This window comes from Zingiber officinale, chromosome 8A (assembly GCF_018446385.1).
Source record: "Zingiber officinale cultivar Zhangliang chromosome 8A, Zo_v1.1, whole genome shotgun sequence".
In the NCBI taxonomy this organism is placed as follows: domain Eukaryota; kingdom Viridiplantae; phylum Streptophyta; class Magnoliopsida; order Zingiberales; family Zingiberaceae; genus Zingiber; species Zingiber officinale.
In genome coordinates this window covers 131,100,152-131,121,820 of record NC_056000.1, presented here as the reverse complement: position 1 = coordinate 131,121,820, position 21,669 = coordinate 131,100,152, and the positions used below count along the sequence as shown (strand labels likewise).

Here is a 21,669-nt window from a genome sequence, read left to right as displayed (position 1 = left end):
TTTTTGAGGTTTTTAAATTAGTTATTTGTTTATTAAATTTAGTTTATTTTTTATTAATTATATTTAATTTTATCTTAAAGTTTAGAGAATTAAGTATGGTTGGTTAATTTTTCGTTTAATTTTTTTTTTTGAGAACTTTAAGAGTTATATAAACATATACTTAGATGATATTTAGGACAAGTTTTTTGGATATTGAATCAATTTATTTCGTTTAAGTTATATTACAACTACATCTCTATTTTTCTTCTATTCTGACTCTTGTTTTCCTGAGAAGATTTTTAAATCTAGCTTAAGTTACTTTTTGTTTTGTTATCTCTATTATTTTTTTGTTAATCTTTCAGAAATTTCATGTCCCATAATAATATATATTACGCTCGACATCAGTTAGTATCAGAGTTCATTAAGATATAATGGATGGGCATCATGGACATGGTTGTGATTGCAATAGATAGATTCCAAATGAAGAAGTCCAGCATCGTGATCGTAACATCTAAGATGTAATGATGATTGAGGGTTTACAGAAGTAAATTGCAAAATTAACCCAACGTCTGACAACACATGATTTTGAAAATCGTGAGATCTCTGATCGTAACTCTGAGTCTACCTTTGAGAATGCATATTACTATCGTACTACGTATCGGGAATACCGTGGTCGAGAGGAACAATATGAGGACTTTGGTTTCGAGTTGATCTTCTTAATTTTTTTGGCACATTACAAGCAAAAAGATTTATTGATTGAATCAATGAAATAGAGAGGATTTTTTTAGTATAAGGAAGTATCTAATCATGTCAAAGTAAAATTTGTTGTTATCAAGTTCAAAGGCTGAGCCTTAGTATGGTGGGAGCAACTTTGGCGATCATGAGAGAGACAAGGTCCATCCAAAATTGCCGATTGGGAAAAATTGAACAAATGGATGAGAACTCATTTTCTTCCCTTTGGCTAGGCGCCAACGTTGTTCAATGATTCCATACATTGAGCCAAAGGGTTAGCATTGTCGACAACTATACAAAGGAATTTTATCAGCTTATTGTTCGGAATGATCTATCCGAGATCGATGAGCAAGCGGTAGCACGATATTTAGGGGGGTTACGACAACCCTTGCAAGATTTCCTGAGCCTCCACTCACTTTGGATTATTTTGGAGGATTATCAGTGAGCCTTGACGGTTGAAAAATAGTTAAATAGAAGACCAACAAATAGGAGTGATCAAAACAATCGAGATGTTCGCCATTAGGGGATATGCCCTTCCCAACATCCACCACAAAGTAACCCTAAGACCTCTATTAAGTGCTTTTGAAGTGGTGAAAGGGGCATCGAGCTTCATATTGTAAAAGATTCCTAAATAAAAAAAAACCTTGTTGGTTGAAGAAGACATGGAGGATGAACCTGAATAGATTGATGAGTCGATTTACGACGACGATATTGATGACAAGGTTATTTATGTCGATGATCATGAGATTCTAATCGCACACAAGAGCCTATTGGTCCCTAAGGAAGAATTAGAAGATGATTGGTTGAGAACCAACATCTTTCACACAACTTGCACGGTTATGGACAAAGTTTGCAAGATGATCATTGATAGTGGAAGTTGTGAAAACCTTGTATCTGAAAAAGCTGTTCAAAAGCTACAGTTGAAGATAGATCGTCATCCAAAATCCTACAAGTTGTTATGGCTTAGCAAAGGAAGCGAGGTAACCGTGGATAGACATTGCTTTTTTATATTTTTCTATTGGCGACAAGTATTACAACCAAACATGGAGTGATATTGTGTCACTGAATGTATATCACATACTGTTGGGGCAACCTTGACAATATGTCTGCAGCGTCATCTATAATGGACGTAAGAACACCTACACCCTCAGCATCAAAGGGTGGAACATCATATTAGTACATCGACGAGAAGGAACCCTTCAAATTTGGTAACCAATAACTCTAAACTATTTTATATTTCTAGATTTTTGAACGAGACGAAGCATGAAGATGTGGTATATGCTTTGCTTCCTTGTGAAAGCAATGTAATAGACATATATTCAGAAGTACTAGCTGAGGTGCGACAATTCCTATCCTACTTCATTGATTTGATGGGCAAATACCTTCCTCCAGGACTCCCACTTATGAGAGACGTTCAACACCATATTGACTTTGTGCTAGGGTCAAGATTGCCTAACCGACCGGTATATTGTCTTAGCCCCTAAGGATGCCAAAGAATTACAACGACAAGTTGTGGAGCTATTGAGATGAGGTTGTATTCGTGAGAGTATGAGTTCTTGTGCAATCCCTGCCCTACTCGTATTAAAGTAAGATGGTTCGTGGCGCATGTGTGTTGATAGCCGAGTTATCAATAAAATCACGGTGAAGTATAGATTTCCTATTCCTCACTTAGAATACATGTTGGATCAATTTTTCGATTCTAAGATCTTCTCCAAGAGCGATCTTAGGAGTGAATACCATCATATTTGAATCGAGCCCATAAATGAATAAAAGACCGCCTTTAAGACATAACATGGGTTAAACGAGTGGATGATCATGCCTTTCTGACTATCCAATGCACCCGACATGTTTATAAAATTTATGCATAAAGTCTTGCGACCTTTCATGAGAAGATTCATGGTTGTATACTTTGATGACATTGATAACTAGTAATTTCGATAAGGAAACTTGGTGTAACTAGGCTTGATTTGGATCTTAGTTTTGGTTTTAACGCATGTGAATGGTTTGATTTGCTAAATGGATATATTTTGGGCTATTATGTAAATTTATCTTTAATTGTACATAAATCTAAGGGTGTGAAGGTGAATTATGCAGGAAAATAATTGGAGTCATTAATTAAGATCTAAAGATACTAATTGACCAACTGGTTCCATATGATCTTAACCTTCACTCAGATTTAATCTCATTCGTTCACCTAGATCTAGGATTATCCTGGTTGTCCGATCAGATCTGAGGGGATTCAAAAGACTGGATAAGCTACAATAGAGGGGGTTTGCAATTGGGAGAGGAGAGGGAAGAGGCGACGATGAAACGATCATCAGACACCATCCTCCACCGCATTCCGTCATTAAACTCTAAGATTTAACCGCGAGAGGAGGAAGGGGTTTGCCTCCTCTAGATCTGAGTTTCAGACTACCTCTATCCATTTCTAGCCACTGGTTCATTTTCTCATCTCCGCCAGACCTACTGCCGCAAGCCGCTTCCTCGTCATCGCTAGAGCTACAAAAGCGTAAGAGGCTTCCCTACATTTTCTCCAGATCCTGTAATGCACTCCAGTCATTGAATCCAGATTCAATTATCAATTGTCATTGTGCCATTAACGATCGCAATTCTGTCAACTTGCTCTTCTCTAATCTCTTTTGGGTTGAGTTGCCTAGACGTGCTGTAAATCTTAATCTGGTTGTCAATTCCTTCATTGCTTGCTATATAGAAGATTCCATGTTAATTCTATAATTCTTGTGTGCCGATCAATCCTTGTTTCAGTTTGCTTAGTGATAAAATGTCTTCACGTTTTTGATTAGGTTTAATGGATAGCTTACCCTTGTTCAATAGATGGACCAATTAGGCTTCATTTATGTAGTTTACTTTCCTCTAGATCTGATTGTTGGTGCAATATCCCTCAGGTCAAGGTTGACATGGGTAACCAAGCTGAGTCTTGGTTTGGGTTTAGATGTTTGACAATAAGATATTGATTGAAGAAGAGTTAAGTAGGTCAAGGTTGACCGGATACTTGACTGGGAAGTCCTAACTGGGATGTTAGGCAAAATGAAAGACCTAGTGAGTGAAGCTAGGCAGTAAGAAAAGTCCTGGTGAGTGAAGCCAGGCAGAAGGAAGTCCTAGCGAGTGAAGCTAGGCAGAAGAAAAGTCCTGGTGAGTGAAGCCAGGCAGAAGGAAGTCCTAGTGAGTGAAGCTAGGCAGATGAAAATCCTGGTGAGTGAAGCTAGGTGAAAGTCCTAGTGAGTGAAGCTAGGCAGATGGAAATCCTGGTGAGTAAAGCCAGGTGAAAGTCCTAGTGAGTGAAGCTAGGCAGATGGAAAACCCTAGTGAGTGAAGCTAGGTGGAAATCCTGGTGAGTGAAGCCAGGTGAAAGTCCTAGTGAGTGAAGCTAGGCAGATGGAAAACCCTAGTGAGTGAAGCTAGGTGAAAGTCCTGGTGAGTGAAGCCAGGCAAGGGAAAATCCAGATGGATCAAGGATGATTGGACATCTGGTGTTGGGAAGTCCAAGTAGGTCAAAGGATTGACTGGATACTTGGCATGAAAGAAAAGTCCAAGTAGGTCAAAGGGATTGACCGGATACTTGGCACAGAGAAAAGTCCAAGTGGGTCAAAGGGATTGACCGGACACTTGGTAAGGAAGTCCTAGCAGGTCAAGGAAGTGACTAGATGCTAGGCATGACATACCAACAGTCAAGGTTGATCGGATGTTTGTTTGGGAGGTTTGGGACTTGGTTTTGGACAAAATCAAGTCGGATCGATCGATGGATCGATCCAGCTTCTGGATCGATCGATCGATCCGTGCCCGAACAGAGAGCCTCTGGATCGATTCGTGGATCGATCCAGAGGTCCCAATCGATCAGTGGATCGATTGGGACGCGGCTGCTTCGCGCGATAAGCGCTGGATCGATCCGTGGATCGATCCAGGCGCGTTTCCAGAGCACAGAGGCGCTCTGGATCGATCCGTGGATCGATCCAAAGCCTCCCCGATCGATTGGGAATATTCGAATCGATCGGGATCCGACCGTTGGCGTCGTTTATAGCTGCAGGCGTGTGATGGCTGCGGTATCTCTTCTCCGATTCACTCCAGATTTCTCGCCAGCTCCTCCACAGCACTCACAAAGCTCAGATCGCCAGTTCTTGAAGGATCTTGGAAGTGTTCCAAGTCAAGAGGCGGATCAAAGCCAAGAAGAGAAGCTAGGGTTAGGGTTTATACTCATTGTAAGCTTGTAAGCTTGTATTTCTTGTATCCTTTCCCTCTCTTCTTGTATTGAGTCTTGTAGGGCTTCTCCGCGCTTGGTAGTTACCATAAAGGAGAGTTTTATTTAGTGGAGGGTGTGTGTGTTGGTGTGGATCCTTGGATTAGTCACCTCTTGTGAGGTGGATACCAAGTAAACCAACCGTGTTAGCGTTGTGTGATTGTTTCTGTATTTTCCGCTGCACATCTTTGAAGGAACAAGCAACGCCGAGCAACGAGCGAACGCGACGAGCTATTCACCCCCCTCTAGCTACTTTTGGTCCTAACAAGTGGTATCAGAGCGAGGCCGCTCTTCCCCGGAATCATCGCCGGAAGGGTCAAGCATAACAAGAAAAGCTAGAGGATGAAGAAGTTGGAGCAAATTCTTCAAGTTCAAGATTTTATCAAGCTCAACTTCAAGATGCAATTCCAAGATGGACTTGGATTTGACACAAGGGTGGCTCCACCATATTCATCTACAAGCTTCGATTCTTGGAAATTAAGAATCGAAAATTTTCTTATGATGGAGATAGAGCAATGATTTGCTCTCATGGAAGGTTTTGAAGCTCCCACAAATTCCAAGGGCAAAGTACTCAAAAGGAGCAAGTGGAGCAAAGACCAAATCCAAAGATGTGAGGCCAATGACAAAGTGACCAAGCTTTTGGTCAATTTATTGCCAAGCAACATCTTGGAACAAATTGGAGAGTTTGAAGATGCCAAGGAGCTTTGGAGCAAATTGGCAAGAATTCATGAGATCCCCTCCACTGTATCAAATCAAGGAGAATCCAAAGAGGGCGACTCATTGGATCAAGACCAAGAGGAGGACTCCGAGGTTGAGAGATGCTCAACCTCCGAAGAAGAGGAAATCCAAGAAGCTTCATCCTCAAGGGAATGCACCGAAGGGAACAAGGAGGGAGCATACTTCTTGTTTCATATTCAAGATGATGAAGCCTCCACCTCTAGGATTGAGGGGGAGCAATCCTTGGTGACGCCGGATCAAGAAGAAGGAGAAGCTTCTACATCCGGGTCAAGAGACGAAGAGGAGGAAGTAGATTCTACCTCCACAAGTCAAGAAAAATCAAATGGAGGAGAATCAAGGTCCAATCAAGAGGAAGCTTCTACCTCCGGATCCAAAGAAAAAGATGCCACCCCTACAAGCAAAGGTATAAATATTTCAATTAATAATAAAAATCATATTATATGCTTTGAATGTAGGGAACATGGGCACTACAAGAGCAAGTGCCCTAAATTAGCCAAGAAGAAGGGCCAAATGGCAAAAAGGGGCAAGGAGAAGCTCAAGGAGACCACCCCCGGGACAAAGAAGAGCAAGGAGCACATTGTGTGCTTCTTGTGTCAACAAAAAGGGCATTACCGAAGTCAATGCCCCAAGGGGAAGAAGATGGTCAAGGCTCAAGGAGGCACTAGTCAAGGGGGAGCCTCCAAGGTAAAAAGGAAGGTAACTTTCATTGAGCCTATTCCCTTGCAAAATGGTAAAAAGGATGCTAGGTCAAATTTTTATCATTTTAATGCGATTTACCATAAGAATAGGAAGCATGAGGGCTTTAAGGAAAAGCATGTGGCCCTACATGCCAAAACTACTATCCCTAAGGCTAGGAATGTAGGTAAAACCTAGGCGATAACTCTAAGGATTTAAGATACAAGCCTAGAAACAAAAATGCTCATGGATCAAATACTAAGGACTTAGTGAGAGAAAATCAAGTCTTGAGGTCAAGACTTGATAAAATGGAGAAGACCCTAAAAATGATGGAAAATATCCTATTAGGGCAAAGTGAGCATAACTTAGGTTTAGGAAAATCAAAGCCATCCAATGGCCATAAAGGTTTGGGATACAAACCAAAAGCTAAGAAGGATGTGCCTAGTTATCATAGGGTTCCATATAGTTATGGAACGAACCCTAAGTCTAGAGATCAAGTCAAGGATACAAGGGAAGATATCCCTAGAAGTATCTTTGCAACCAAAGTGACTAAGACTTCTAAGAAGTCTAAGAAAGTCACGAACAAGGTTACAAGGGAGGCTATCCCTAGAATTGACCTAGAAAATGTGACCAAGGCTTCTAAGAAGCCCAACAAGGTCACTAGGAAGGTATCTAGGGAAGTTATCCCTAGTGAGTACCTAGAGCATCCAAGGAGCACCAATAGGTGTTGGGTTCCTAGGAGCATCTTCTCTACCCCATAGATGGGTTAGAGAGTGTCAACTCCGATTAGAAGGGTAGTTAACCCAACTTTGAGGAAATTGACACTCAAGGAGCATTTTCAAGGTTTTTTTTAACCTTTGAAAATGAAATGGAATTATTATTTACTCCTTGAAAGAGTAAAATGTGCCAAATTGGAGAAGTATTAATTTTATTTTAAAGTGGCACAAATTTGAGAAAACATAAGAACTACCAAGTTGGGATTTTGGTATGTTCTTAGGAAATTAAAAGCAAAACTAAGCCTTAATTTAAAAGTGCTACTCTTGTGGAAAAATCAAATATGCCAACATTTGAGGACATATTTATTTTCAATTGGCATACATTAATCAAGGAAATTAGAAATGCCAATTTAGGTTTTGGCATTCTCTTGTAGCACTTTAGGGCAATCTAGGTTTAAGTTGTAAGTTTAGCTAAGACTTTAAGGATACTTAGATAGTTAATCTAGGTATATTTTATTTATGCTAAATCTTGCCATGATTGTTTGCCCATAATATGCCATGACATCATGTCTAGTTTTGCATTCATGTTTTATTATGAAAAATCCAAAAATACCATGTCATGACATTCAGACATCATGTAGTAATAGGGTATTTTCTTTTGAAAATTATTTTCTTTTGATGTATGCCATAACATTATCATGCATTAGTTTAATTCCCTTGTAATTAAGGACAAATGACATTTAACAACCCTTATTAACAAGTGACATTCTAGGTGGATGTCTAATATTTCTAAAATGCCTAGATAGATATGCATGATCCCTAGATTAGGGCAAAAACCAAAATCTACATCTCACAAAGACTATAAGGTGACTTGTATGTGTTTTAGTGCACATTAGATACAAGTGAGATGTTAGGATGATGAACAAAACTCAACATGTTGATTTAGTGCATTCTTTTGAGTTTTAGGTTCATCAAAACACATAGTTATGTGTTTTCCCATCATTGGGAAAGCTAATGTACAAGTCATGTGCATTAAGCCCAAGGAATGTGATGGGATATTGGTTTTGAAAATGTTTTTAAAATGTTTTTGGAAAACCTTGGTGAAGGCTATCTTTTGATAGTAATCACCATTGAATAGTTAGACACAAACTTGAAGAAAACACTAAAGTTTTTGCAAGTTTTCAAGTTTGTGTCAATCTTTGAAAATATGAAGTATTTTCATAGAAAACTATTTTTCCGTGATAGTAAACGCCCTAAATAATGTCTACACGAAATTTCATAATTTTTGGATTTTTGTAGAATTTTCTAGGGGTTTCTGAAGTTGACTGAAATGGAATTTCAGCAACTATCAGAGCTTCGATCGATCCATGGATCGATTGGAGTTCCTGAATCGATCCATGGATCGATTCAAACGGCAATTCCCGCGAGCAGAAGCTCGCTGGATCGATCAGCCGATCGATCCAGGGAGTCTGAATCGATCAGTGGATCGATTCAGAAAGGTTCAATCGATTGGAACCCAACTCCAATCGATCCAAGTTGCTGATTTTGGCTGGGAAGGCTTGATTTCAGCATCTTTGAACCTATTTTAGTCTAGGTAACCATTCAAAACCCCTTAAATACATTTGTATACATACAAAGGGTGTTTTCATGTTGAAAACAAGGATGGATTGGTTAACGAAGACTAAGTAGAAGTTAAGGTTGAGGTTGTTTCAAATTTTGAATATTTGAACCTCAAAACTTCTAAATTTGGGTTTCCTAATGTTTTAGGGATTCCAAGTCATTGTTGGTGCAATGACAGAAGTTACCACCATGTCTTTAGGGGGAGAGACTCTTTAAAGACATGAAAATTATTTTTCATGAACCTTGGAAGGTGGTTAACCTTCTGTTGTGAACTTGCTCAAGGTTGAGCATTTAAACTTGAAATGGGGAGAAATGGGGAGTGGATATCCTCATTATTTCAAGTGGACACTCAAGCGGTAGATAATGCTCAAGGTTGGGCAGTTGTCTACATTGAGGGAGAAGTTAAGGATAAATGAAGGGTATGAGACCTTCATTATCGTGTTGATCACAACGAGTGATGTTGTGAACAACGATGAGCAACTCTTCAGGGGGAGAGTCTTCAACAAATGGATTTGTTGAAGTGTGCCCAGAATTGGAGCATAGGTTGATGTGTGTCCAACGATGGGTTGATGTGTGCCAATAGGGGGAGAATGTATGGTTAAGTTTAGGCTTTCATTACCTATGGGAAGGTCATAGGGGGAGAATGAAAGGACTCATGAAAGGGAGTAAGTTAGGCTTTCATTACCTAGAAGGAGTTTGCCCTCTTAGGGGGAGAATGAAGAGCTTAATTTATGCTTTCATTACCTAGTGGCATGAAGAAGGAGGCTATGGGATTAGCCTAACTTACATATGGGATTGTAAGTGTTATTGTGGTATTGTCAAACATCAAAAAGGGGGAGATTGTTGGTGCAATATCCCTCAGGTCAAGGTTGACCTGGGTAACCAAGCTGAGTCTTGGTTTGGGTTTAGATGTTTGACAATAAGATATTGATTGAAGAAGAGTCAAGTAGGTCAAGGTTGACCGGATACTTGACTGGGAAGTCCTAACTGGGATGTTAGGCAAAATGAAAGACCTAGTGAGTGAAGCTAGGCAGTAAGGAAATCCTGGTGAGTGAAGCCAGGCAGAAGGAAGTCCTAGCGAGTGAAGCTAGGCAGAAGAAAAGTCCTGGTGAGTGAAGCCAGGCAGAAGGAAGTCCTAGTGAGTGAAGCTAGGCAGATGAAAATCCTGGTGAGTGAAGCTAGGTGAAAGTCCTAGTGAGTGAAGCTAGGCAGATGGAAATCCTGGTGAGTAAAGCCAGGTGAAAGTCCTAGTGAGTGAAGCTAGGCAGATGGAAAACCTTAGTGAGTGAAGCTAGGTGGAAATCCTGGTGAGTGAAGCCAGGTGAAAGTCCTAGTGAGTGAAGCTAGGCAGATGGAAAACCCTAGTGAGTGAAGCTAAGTGAAAGTCCTGGTGAGTGAAGCCAGGCAAGGGAAAATCCAGATGGATCAAGGATGATTGGACATCTGGTGTTGGGAAGTCCAAGTAGGTCAAAGGATTGACTGGATACTTGGCATGAAAGAAAAGTCCAAGTAGGTCAAAGGGATTGACCGGATACTTGGCACAGAGAAAAGTCCAAGTGGGTCAAAGGGATTGACCGGACACTTGGTAAGGGAGTCCTAGCAGGTCAAGGGAGTGACTAGATGCTAGGCATGACATACCAACAGGTCAAGGTTGATCGGATGTTGGTTTGGGAGGTTTGGGACTTGGTTTTGGACAAAAATCAAGTGCTGGATCGATCAGTGGATCGATCCAGGCTCTGGATCGATCCAGACCTGTCCCAGCGAACAGAGAGCCTCTGGATCGATCTGTGGATCGATCCAGAGGTCCCAATCGATCAATGGATCGATTGGGACGCGGCTGCTTCGCGCGATAAGCGCTGGATCGATCCGTGGATCGATCCAGGCGCGTTTCCAGAGCACAGAGGCGCTCTGGATCGATCCGTGGATCGATCCAAAGCCTCCCCGATCGATTGGGAATATTCGAATCGATCGGGATCCGACCGTTGGCGTCGTTTATAGCTGCAGGCGTGTGATGGCTGCGGTATCTCTTCTCCGATTCACTCCAGATTTCTCGCCAGCTCCTCCACAGCACTCACAAAGCTCAGATCGCCAGTTCTTGAAGGATCTTGGAAATGTTCCAAGTCAAGAGGCGGATCAAAGCCAAGAAGAGAAGCTAGGGTTAGGGTTTATACTCATTGTAAGCTTGTAAGCTTGTATTTCTTGTATCCTTTCCCTCTCTTCTTGTATTGAGTCTTGTAGGGCTTCTCCGCCCTTGGTAGTTACCATAAAGGAGAGTTTTATTTAGTGGAGGGTGTGTGTGTTGGTGTGGATCCTTGGATTAGTCACCTCTTGTGAGGTGGATACCAAGTAAACCAACCGTGTTAGCGTTGTGTGATTGTTTCTGTATTTTCCGCTGCACATCTTTGAAGGAACAAGCAACGCCGAGCAACGAGCGAACGCGACGAGCTATTCACCCCCCTCTAGCTACTTTTGGTCCTAACACTGATGAATTCCGTTACCAAGATAATGTAGGGTACATGTTTTGTTTCTTAATTTCCAGCTTTTAGCTTTATGTTAAAGAAAATCCGGAATTAAATCACATCAATTTAGAAATCATAAGTCATTCATGAATTCATGATTGTTCTTTGGAGACAATCTGGGCCCTTCTTTATACTACGCTAGCATTGAAAAGGGTTTGGATAAATAATTGACATTTGTGAAATGACACACTAGTGTTATCAATTTTGGTGCCGTTGTCGAGGAACACATTGTGGGATTTGTGATTCTTGGATTGTTTATTTTCTGCATTTACTATTGTGATTTTATTATTTTGTTTTGTTTTTATTGTGTTGGTGTAGTGTGCAGTGTATGCCCATAACTTCTAAGGATGAATTACTTGAGTTTAATCCTAAAATTGAGAGGATGTTTCACACTTTACAAAGAGATCAAAGGACTTTGCTTAGCAGTTCTGTCATGAGATCTTCAGATTTTGTCAGTGATATGACACACAATAATAATAAAACCCTCAGGGAACTCGTAACACTAGATGAAGCATATCAATCTCTTTGCATTCAGTATCTTGAGTGGGAGGTGGATTTTGAGATGAGATCTAGGAACATTTATTTACACCCAAAGTTTCATGGTCTAGCTTGTGAAGATCCGAATAGACATTGAAGGATAAAATTTTTTTTAGATATTTTCATAATGGTATAATATTGTCCACTTTGAGCCTAAGTCCTCATGATTTTATTCTTGGGCTCTCCCCAAAAGGCCTCATTCCAATGGAGATCTTTTTCTTATAAATTCATGATCTTTCCCATGTGTTTTCAATGTGGGACTATATTTGCAAGCTTGCAACCGCAACAATCCTCCCCTCAAACAAAGGACCACATGATCCCTCTTAAGTATTGGGTCACTTTTGACCTGCTTAGAGTCTCTCCTCGAGTATCGAGTCACCTTGACTTGCTTAGGACCTCCCCTTACTTTGTTCAAGGTTTCACCCACATGATTCGATCTTGGATCATGACTCTGGCTTGTGCTTCTTCCGGCGGTTAGTTCGGTGAAGAGCAACCTCGCTCTGATACTAATTAAAGGATCGAAAAGAATTTAGATATCTCCATAATATTATGATATTGTTCACTTTGGGGCTAAGCCTTCATGATTTTACTTTTGGACTTTCCCTAAAAGGCATCATGACAATGGAGATATCTTTTTTTTTATAAATCCATAATTTTTTCCATGTGTTTTTAATGTGGGACTATATTTGCAACCTTACAATCCCATCAGACACTTGCAAGAATTTCATATAGTATGCTTAACATTGATATTGCAAGGTATTTTAGAAGAAGATATTAATCTCAGAGCATCTCTATTCTCATTAGCGGATGCAGCAAAGGACTGGATCTACTATTTACCACTAGGCATGGTCACATGTTGGAATGACATGAGGAGAGCCTTCTTGGATAAATTCGTTCTGACATCCAAAATTGTAATAATCAGGAAGAACATCTGTGGAGTGCAACAGTCGACAGGAGAGACTTTGTATGAGTATTGTGAGTGCTTCAAAAGGTTTTGTACTAGTTGTCTCCATCACCAGATTGGTGATTAGTTACTGATTCAGTACTTATATGAGGGATTGCTTCTCATGGGCAGGAGTATGATTGATACTGCCAGTGGAGGGACACTAGTTAACAAGACACCTGCTTATGCTAGGAAACTCATTGAGGTTATGATTGTAAATTATCAGCAATTTGGTACTAAATCAATGGTTCCAAAGGGTATTCATAAGATCCAATCATCTAGTTTTTAACAACCTAAGATGGAGAGTAGATAGGATGGGATTGAATCTCTCCTCAAGCAATTAGTACTCAATTAGACCCAACAACCTATTACACAATCAGTCCAGGCAGCGCAGACTTGTGGAGTTTGTGCTAGTTCATCACATTTTACATATGCTTGCCCTTCTTAGCAACAAGATGATGGATTTCTTTCTATGGATCAGGTGGTTGCGGTTAATGCATATTCAACTAGACCCCGGTAATATCAGCCGTAAAGTGGGTACGATCCCATGACAAAAATCTATAATCCTGGGTGGAGAGATCATCTGAACTTAAGGTATGGGAATGCATTCCATCATACATATCAGCCCCCATCAGCATTTCAGAGGTCATTGGGATTCCAGAATAATGCAATTCCAATCAAATCACAACAATTCCAGTAGTACACTCTAATTCCTGGCTCTAGCCAATTAGATTCTTCAGTATGAGAACTAAAGGAGTTGATGCAGCAGATGATGCAACAATAGATGAGCATGCTACAACATCAGAAAAGGAATGATGCAAATATGTAGAGTTTAGAGAGGCAGATTAGTCAGATGACATCCACTGTCAGTCAATTACATTCACAACGGTTGAGTTATTTATCGTCACAGACTATTCCGAACCCTAAGTGAAATGTTAGTACTATTTCACTTTGGAGTGGTAGATTTATTTCAGATCCTTCATCTCCAATTCTAGTTTCAGCTCAGGACTTAGGATGTGAAGATCAGGACTTAGAGGAACACCCATAGCTCAGAGTAGATTCATCAGTTCCATTGTCTTTTCCATAGAGACTAGTGCAGCCTAGGAGGAGTTCTGATACATAAAAGGCTAAAAAAGTTCAGGAGCTAGTGAACGTTTTTAGTAAGGTGGAGGTGAATATACCCTTGTTAAAGATTATTAAGCATGTTCCAAAATATGCTAAGTTTTTAAAAGATCTTTGGGTGCACAAAAGGAAGCTAAAGAGAAATGAATTGGTGAGCATGAGTAAGAATGTATCTACACTCATTCAGACAATGCCTCAAAAGTATAATGATCCAAGACTGTCATTATTCCTTGCATTATTGGAGATAGCATGTTCGACGATTCCATGTTGGACTTGGGAGCTTCTAAGAATGTTATGCCTAGATCTGTGTTTCGATCACTTGGTATTGGTCCTTTGCAGATGACATGAGTGGCGATACAATTGGTTAATAGGAGCTTTGCATGACTTGCAAGAGTCAGTGAGGATGTCTTGGTCCAAGTAAAAGAATTGATTTTCCATGCAGATTTGTATGTTCTTGACATGGAGGGGGATTCTATTTCGAGTCATACTCCGCTTATTCTTGGAAGACCTTTCCTTAAGATGGACAGAACAAAGATAAATGCTCATGTAGGAACCCTTTATATAGAATTCAGGAATACAGTGGTACAGTTTAGTATTTTGGGTGCCATGAAATACCTTGTGGAGGATCACTCTTTACTTAGTATCGATGTATCAAAGGATTTGGATCATGAGATTTTTAGTGACTTAGTATCAGATCTGCTATAGTGCTTGATTTTGCTCAGGATGATACTCTGAGTCAGATAATGATGGAGGAGATTCTATGACGGATCACATTGATGCCTTTATGATGGATGAATGTACATAGGTTTGTCTAGTAGAATCAGGTCATAAAAATTTGCTTCCCTCAATTTTGCAACCTCCGCAATTGAAGCTAAAGGTTCTTCCTTCCCATTTGAAATATGTACACTTGGGGCAAGACAAGAAACTACCAGTTATTATTGCTCAGCACCTTATGCCTAATCAAGAGAAGAGATTATTAGGACTTTTAAAGCAATATCAAAAAGCTAATGGGTGGACAATTGTGAATATATCTAGTATTAGTCCTTCCATTTTCATGCATAGGATTTTCCTAGAAGACAATGTGAGACCAACAAGACAACCACAACGGAGACTCAACCCTTTACTCTTGGAAGTGGTAAAGAAGGAAATCATGAAGTTGTTGCAGGTGGGTATCATTTACCCAATCTCATATAGTAGTTGGTGAGCCCAGTCTAGGAAGTACCAAAGAAATTAGGAATAACTGTGGTTGCAAATAAGGATAACAAGTTGATCCCTACTCGAATTTAGAATAGTTGGAGGGTGTGCATTGATTACAGAAAACTTAACCAAACCACTAGGAAGGATCATTTCCCACTACCATTTATTGATAAGATGTTAGAGAGATTAGCAGACAGATCTCATTATTGCTTCTTGGATGGATACGTGGGATATTTTCAAATCCACATTGCCCCATAGGACTAGGAGAAGACGACATTCACATGCCCTTTTGTAACCTTTGTATATCGGAGGATGCCTTTTGGATTGTGTAACGCTCCAGATACATTACAACGATGCATGGTAAGTATTTTTTCAGATCTTTTAGAGCATTGCATAGAAGTATTCATAGATGACTTTATTATTTATAACTCCTCATTCAATCCATGTTTAGATAGTTTATCTCGAGTTTTGCATGGTTGTGTAGAGGCTGACCTGGTATTGAGTTTTGAGAAATATCATTTCATCGTTGAGCAAGGGATAATACTAGGTCATATAGTATCTAAGGAGGGCATAAAAGTATATCCTACAAAAATTGATGTGATTTCATCTTTGCCTTACCCCGTATGCGTATGAGATATTTAATCTTTTCTTAGCCATGTAGGGTTCTACGAGCGCTTTATTCACGATTTTAGCAAAGTTGCTCTTCTAATCTCACGCTTGTTGCAAAAGCAGGTGGATTTCATCTTCGATCAACCATGCAAGGAAGCTTTCAACCCATTTAGGGAGGCTCTTACCTCCTCTATTCATGTCATCCAACCTCCAGTTTGGTTATTGCCTTTTGAGATTATGTGTAATGCCTCTTATTTTACAATGACAGCAATTTTGGCGCATAGAATGGACGGAATATCTTATGTCATTTATTATGCCTCCAAAACATTGGATGCTACTCAGGCCAATTACACTACCTAAGAGAAGGAGCTTTTAGCAATTGTTTTTGCATTAGAAAAATTTAAATCATATTTGCTTTGCTCTCATGTGGTGATTTTTTCTGATCTTGCAGCATTGAAGTTCCTTCTTAGGAAGCCGGATGTGAAACCACGATTAATCATATGGATGCTTCCGCTCCAAGAATTCGATATAGAGATACGTCATAGGAGCGAGAAGGAGAGCATGGTGGCTAATCACCTGAGCAAAATGAAGAGGAGTGTTGAGCTTACACCGATAGCAGATTCTTTTCCGTATGAGCAACTTTTACAGCTGCAAGGTAAACTTCCTTGGTATGCATACATCATTAATTATCTTGTTGCACAAGCTTTACCTATATATTTCACACAAACACAAGTCAATAAACTAAAAAGTGATGCTAAGTATTATGTTTAAGATGATCCATACTTGTGAAAATTTTATAGTGATCAGGTGATTAGGCGATGTATCTCAGATGATGAGTTTCATTCAGTACTTACATTCTGTCATTCTTTATCATATAGGGGCATTTTGGTCCACAAAGAACTACTAGGAAGGTCTTCGATTCAAGATTGTATTTGCCTAGCCTATTTCGTGATGCCTTGGAGTTTTATAAAGTGTGTGGGTGTTGTCAAGGGTTGGAAATTTAGGGCATAGGAATGAGATGCCCCAACTATCTAAGTTATTTTGTAAGGTGATTGATGTGTGGGCACTGACTTTATGGGTCAATTTCCTCTTTCTTTTGTGTTAGCGTACATTCTTTTGGCAGTCGGTTATGATTCAAAATGGGTGGAGGCTATCTCCACCAAGATTGATGATTCTTCAATTGTTATGGATTTTATCAGGTCTCACATCTTTTGCAGGTTTGGCTTACCCAAGGCGATCATTAGCAATCAAAGGCTCCACTTCTGCAATAGACAAATGAAGATTCTACTTAGCAAATATGGTGTTATGCATAGAATATCTACTCCCTATCATCATCAAACAAATGGACAAGTAGAGGTTTCGAATAGGGAGATTAAGCAGATATTTGAAAAATAATAAGGCCAGACAGGTAATATTGGAGGATGCTTTGTGGGCTTATTGAACTGCTTTTAAGTCACCAATTGGAATGTCATCATACAGAATTTTTTTCGGTAAAGCTTACCACTTGCCAATAGAGATAGAGCACAAAGCATATTAGACGGTGAAGACTTGTAATATGGGCATGGATCAAGCTGGGATTGAGTGAAAATTACAGTTGCAAGAATTGGAGGAGCTTTGGCTCAAAGCCTATGAGAACTCTAGAATTTACAAGGAGAAAATAAATATTTATCGTGAAAAGCATATCTTACGAAAGGAGTTTCAAATAGGTGACAAGGTGCTGGTATATAATTCTCGTCTCCAACTCATCCATGGTAAGTTGAGATCTAGGTGGGAAGGTCCTTTTTGTGTTACTCATGTTTTTCCCTATGGTGTGGTAGAGATATAAGAGATTCCTAATGGAAGGATTTTTCAAGGTGAATGAGCACCATCTAAAGAAGTTTTATGAAAGAGTTGAAGAGACGATGGTGGAAAGAGTGAAGCCTCACGATCCTATCTATCCGATTTAAGGGGAGTTTGTTCCTTTTCTTTTCTTTTGTTTTTTTACATATATCTGTTTATTTTTGCTAGTTTGGGTAAATAGTTTTGTTTCATTTGGTTTTGAATAAAATGCCTCCATAAGTGTCTTCATAGTGTCTTGAGAATCGTAAAGGTAGTTAAATGTGACCATCAAATTTTGGATATTGTTATACAAATGAATCTCTTATTTGCACTTGATCATGTGTATGATGATGGATTCGAACTTGAGAGATTGAGTATGTTTGACAAAATTTACTAGTAAAACCACCTTCGTGCCTATCATTAATTCTTTTTGAGTGATGGTGTTCATGATAATTGAACTCTAGGGTTTGCTTAGTTGCTTTCCAAAATTATAGTAGTATGTGTGTGCATGAACATGATGAAGCTTGTTGGTTCTCATTATTTCTTATAATTTCCTCTTTTCTTTCTTTTAATTTCCTCTTTTCTTTCTACATTCCTAGTTGAATAACTTCCATAGTGAATTTTGCTACCTTTGCTACCTCTTTGAGAGTTGGGTGATAATTTGGTGAGTTATTCTATTGTGCGCATGATGATGGGGTTTTCAAATATTGGCTTGTGATGTATAGATGTGCTGAGGTTATCTTTGAAGATTTTATATTTGATGTGATTTGGAAACAGGGAGTTTGATTTTAGCTGGTGTACTGCTGGAAAAGAAACACATAATAAGAGATGGAATTTTAAAAAAACTGAAATTCTCAGAGCTGTTTGGAGAGTTTCATGTTTAAGATTGGAACTCATTCAGAGACTAATGAAAGATGGGAATAGATCTAAGTAATAAGTGTAAGGATCAATTGGATTACTACATGATGTCGTTTGATCCTTATTGGCAGCCTGTGGTATAATTCCTTGAATATGATGTCTGAACCTTTTGGAATAGTTTCTTAGTGGCTAATGCTTTCCAATCTATGATTTTGGTGTTACAATGTTATGTGATGTTTCTTTTGTCTATGAAGCTACACTTTATTGATGCAAGAGCCTTAGAATGTTTAGGATTTGAAGTGTTGGGGTTTTAAAATCATTGAAATTATATTGTTTAGGATGAAGTCAATAATTTAGATCATGCATTGTTCTTTGCTAGCACTATAGGGAGGCATTTCCCAAAGCTTAGTGGAAGCTGTGCCAAGTCTTGATGCAAATTTCTTATCAGTGAAAATTCTAAAAGAAACATTCAATTTTCCAATGTTCATTGGTGTTCTTTTCTTTAAGAACCTTGTGATTCAAAACATGAGATCTTATTGGAAAATTTTGAAACTGCATAATTAAGCTATAGGTCAAAATTGAGAATATGGAAATGTTTGAATGCTGAATCTGTGATAGTTTTGGAATTCTGTGTTATGAATCTTGAAATTGTATTATGAGTGTTTGAACTATTTCCCTTGGATAAGTACTTTGATACACATCCGATCGGGAAACATCAGATTAATTCTTCCAAAACTCTCGTTTTCTTTGTTACTCTCTTTTACCTTCAATAATTTCATTTACTTTCTTTGATTCTTTGACTCCATTTTAACCTTTAATAGCAGCTTTTGATTCATGCATGCTGTGCATTTATGGTAATGGAGATTAGGAGATAAGCAAGCCTATAGTAGGGAGATGTTATGAATGCCCTTGAGTAGAACTCCATTGTTAATATGCTCTAGAGAGTGAGATAGGGACTAGTACCTAGGGATGATCTTACATGCTTAGTCTACTTGAGTAGTTTGAAATTACCATGCTTATTGACAAGTGCAAGGGTCAAATTTATGAATGTTTTGGGTCCTTGTAAATTTGATGTTCCTAACTTATTGCCTCTTATTATTTTCAGGGTATTGTGAGGAAACTATTGGGAGGGTAAGTCCTAGGTTTTTGTATTTATTTGCCTAGGACAAGCAAGAATAAGTGTAAGGGAATTTGATAATTAGTAATTTCGATATGGAAACTTGGTGTAACTAGGCTTGATTTGGATCCTATTTTTGGTTTTAATGCATGTGAATGGTTTGATTTTCTAGATGGATGTATTTTGGACTTTCATGAAAATGTATCTTTAATTGTGCAAGAAAATAATTGGAGCCATTGATTAAGATCTAAAGATATTGACCAACCAACTGGTTCTAGATGATCTTGACTCTTCACTTAGATTTAATCTTATTTGTTCACCCAGATCTAGGATTATCCTAGCCCTCCGATCAGATCTGGAGGGAATTCAAAAGACTGGATAAGCTATAGTAGAGGGGGTTCACGATCAGGAGAGGAGAGTGAAGAGGCGACGATGAAGCGATCATCAGACACCCTCCTTCATTGCATTTCATCGTCAAACTCTGAGATTCAACCACTAGAGGAGGAAGGGGTTTGCCTCCTCCATATCTGAGTTTCAGACTACCTCCATCTATTTCCAGCCACTGGTTCATTTTCTTATCTCCGCCAAACCCACTGCCGCAGGCCACTTCCTCGTCATCACCGGAGCTGCAAAAGTGTAAGGGGCTTCCCTACATTTTCCCCAGATCTTGTAACACATTCCAGTCATTGAATCTAGATTCGATTATCAATTGTCATTGTGCCATTGATGATCGCAATTATGTCAACTTGTTCTTCTCTAATCTATTTTGGTTTGAGTCATCTAGACGTGCTGTAAATCTTAATCTAGTTGCCAATTCATTCCTTCATTGCTATATAGAAGATTCCATGCTAATTCTATAATTCTTGTGTGCCGATCAGTCCTTGTTTTAGTTTGCTTAGTGACAAAATGTCTACACATTCTTTATTAGGTTTAATGGAGAGCTTACCCTTGTTTAATAGATGCAGCAATTATGATTCATTTCTGTAGTTTACTTTCCTCTAGATATGATGAATTGCATTACCAAAATAATGTAGGGTACATGTTGTTTTGTTAATTTCTAGTTGTCAATTTTATGTTAAGGAAAATCCCATATTAAATCACATCAATCTAGTAATCATAAGTCATTCATGATGGTTCTTTAGGGATAATTCGGGCCCTTATTTATGTTAGATTTTGAGGGATGCCCTAAAGGTAATCGTCTTACGATTTTTACTAAATATAGATTCACTATTTGAGTTTATATTATATGTTTAATTGTCTTAAACTCATTTACTCAAGTCCACAATACAATTTATATCATGAGAGAAATTGTGATTGGATCATAACTAGTGATTATCTCTACATGTACAATTATGAACGTATTGGAATTTTCCTAGTCGTCGAATTGATGCATTCGAACATCATCATTTCTATAAGACTAGCATGGGCTATACTCATTGATTCACCAAGCAACTATTTTCTCACTGGTTGGAGACAATAAGATGTCGAGAGTTAAACGTGGATGCTAGTTATGATAACTAGTTCATTGGAGTGACTTGTTGTAAGACTTCATATGGTTATATATATATATGAATATGTCTATGAAGCTCTTATTGTAGTTCGAGTACAAGTTTTCTTCGACTTGAGATATATAAGTCATCTTGGTTATGAAAACTTATACTTTGACATCTTAAGCAAGCACCTCATTGAGATGTGGACCCAGGATGATTGGGTATAAGTTGAAATACTCGAAGATGTTTGGATAGCCCACAGAGGATTCACCACTCTTTGTAAGGAGATATATATCCTATGACCACTCATTAGGATTATTACTCAAAGTCTTTGGCCAAAGCATCACATGTTAAGAGTACGAGACTCTTGTACACATGTACGAGTAATTTGAAACTATAAAACAAGGAAGTATTACTTGAGATAGGTGTAACATAGTCAGTCTAGTAGGGACAGTCACATAGACCATACCCTGAACCAAGTGGGTATAAGATGAGTGAAAGGAACAAAGCACAACTCACTGTAGCTACTGAAGGGTTTAGAATTAGTTCTAAGATAAACTATGATTTTTTTGACTAATTGGGGATCATGATATACTACTAGGTGCCACTCATGATCGTTCTATAATTAGTAGTCAATTATGGACTACCAAGATAAACCAGGAACCTATTGGGTCACACGCACTAATGAGTCTCTAAAAGATGTAAAACAAGTTAAAGAATAGGATTCTTAAATCAAGAAATAAATTT

General features: G+C 38.9%; 1 long non-coding RNA gene across 2 annotated transcripts; it reads left to right on the top strand.

Annotated features, from left to right (window-relative positions):
* The first annotated feature begins 2,983 nt into the window (after positions 1-2,983).
* LOC122010261 lies at positions 2,984-17,788 on the top strand. Of its 2 annotated transcripts, XR_006119825.1 has the most exons (4): positions 2,984-3,220; positions 16,091-16,294; positions 16,857-17,390; positions 17,493-17,788. It is a non-coding gene; the product is annotated as an uncharacterized LOC122010261 (long non-coding RNA). The 2 variants fall into 2 exon arrangements; XR_006119824.1 differs by having other exon boundaries at positions 16,857-17,788.
* Positions 17,789-21,669: the final 3,881 nt, after the last annotated feature.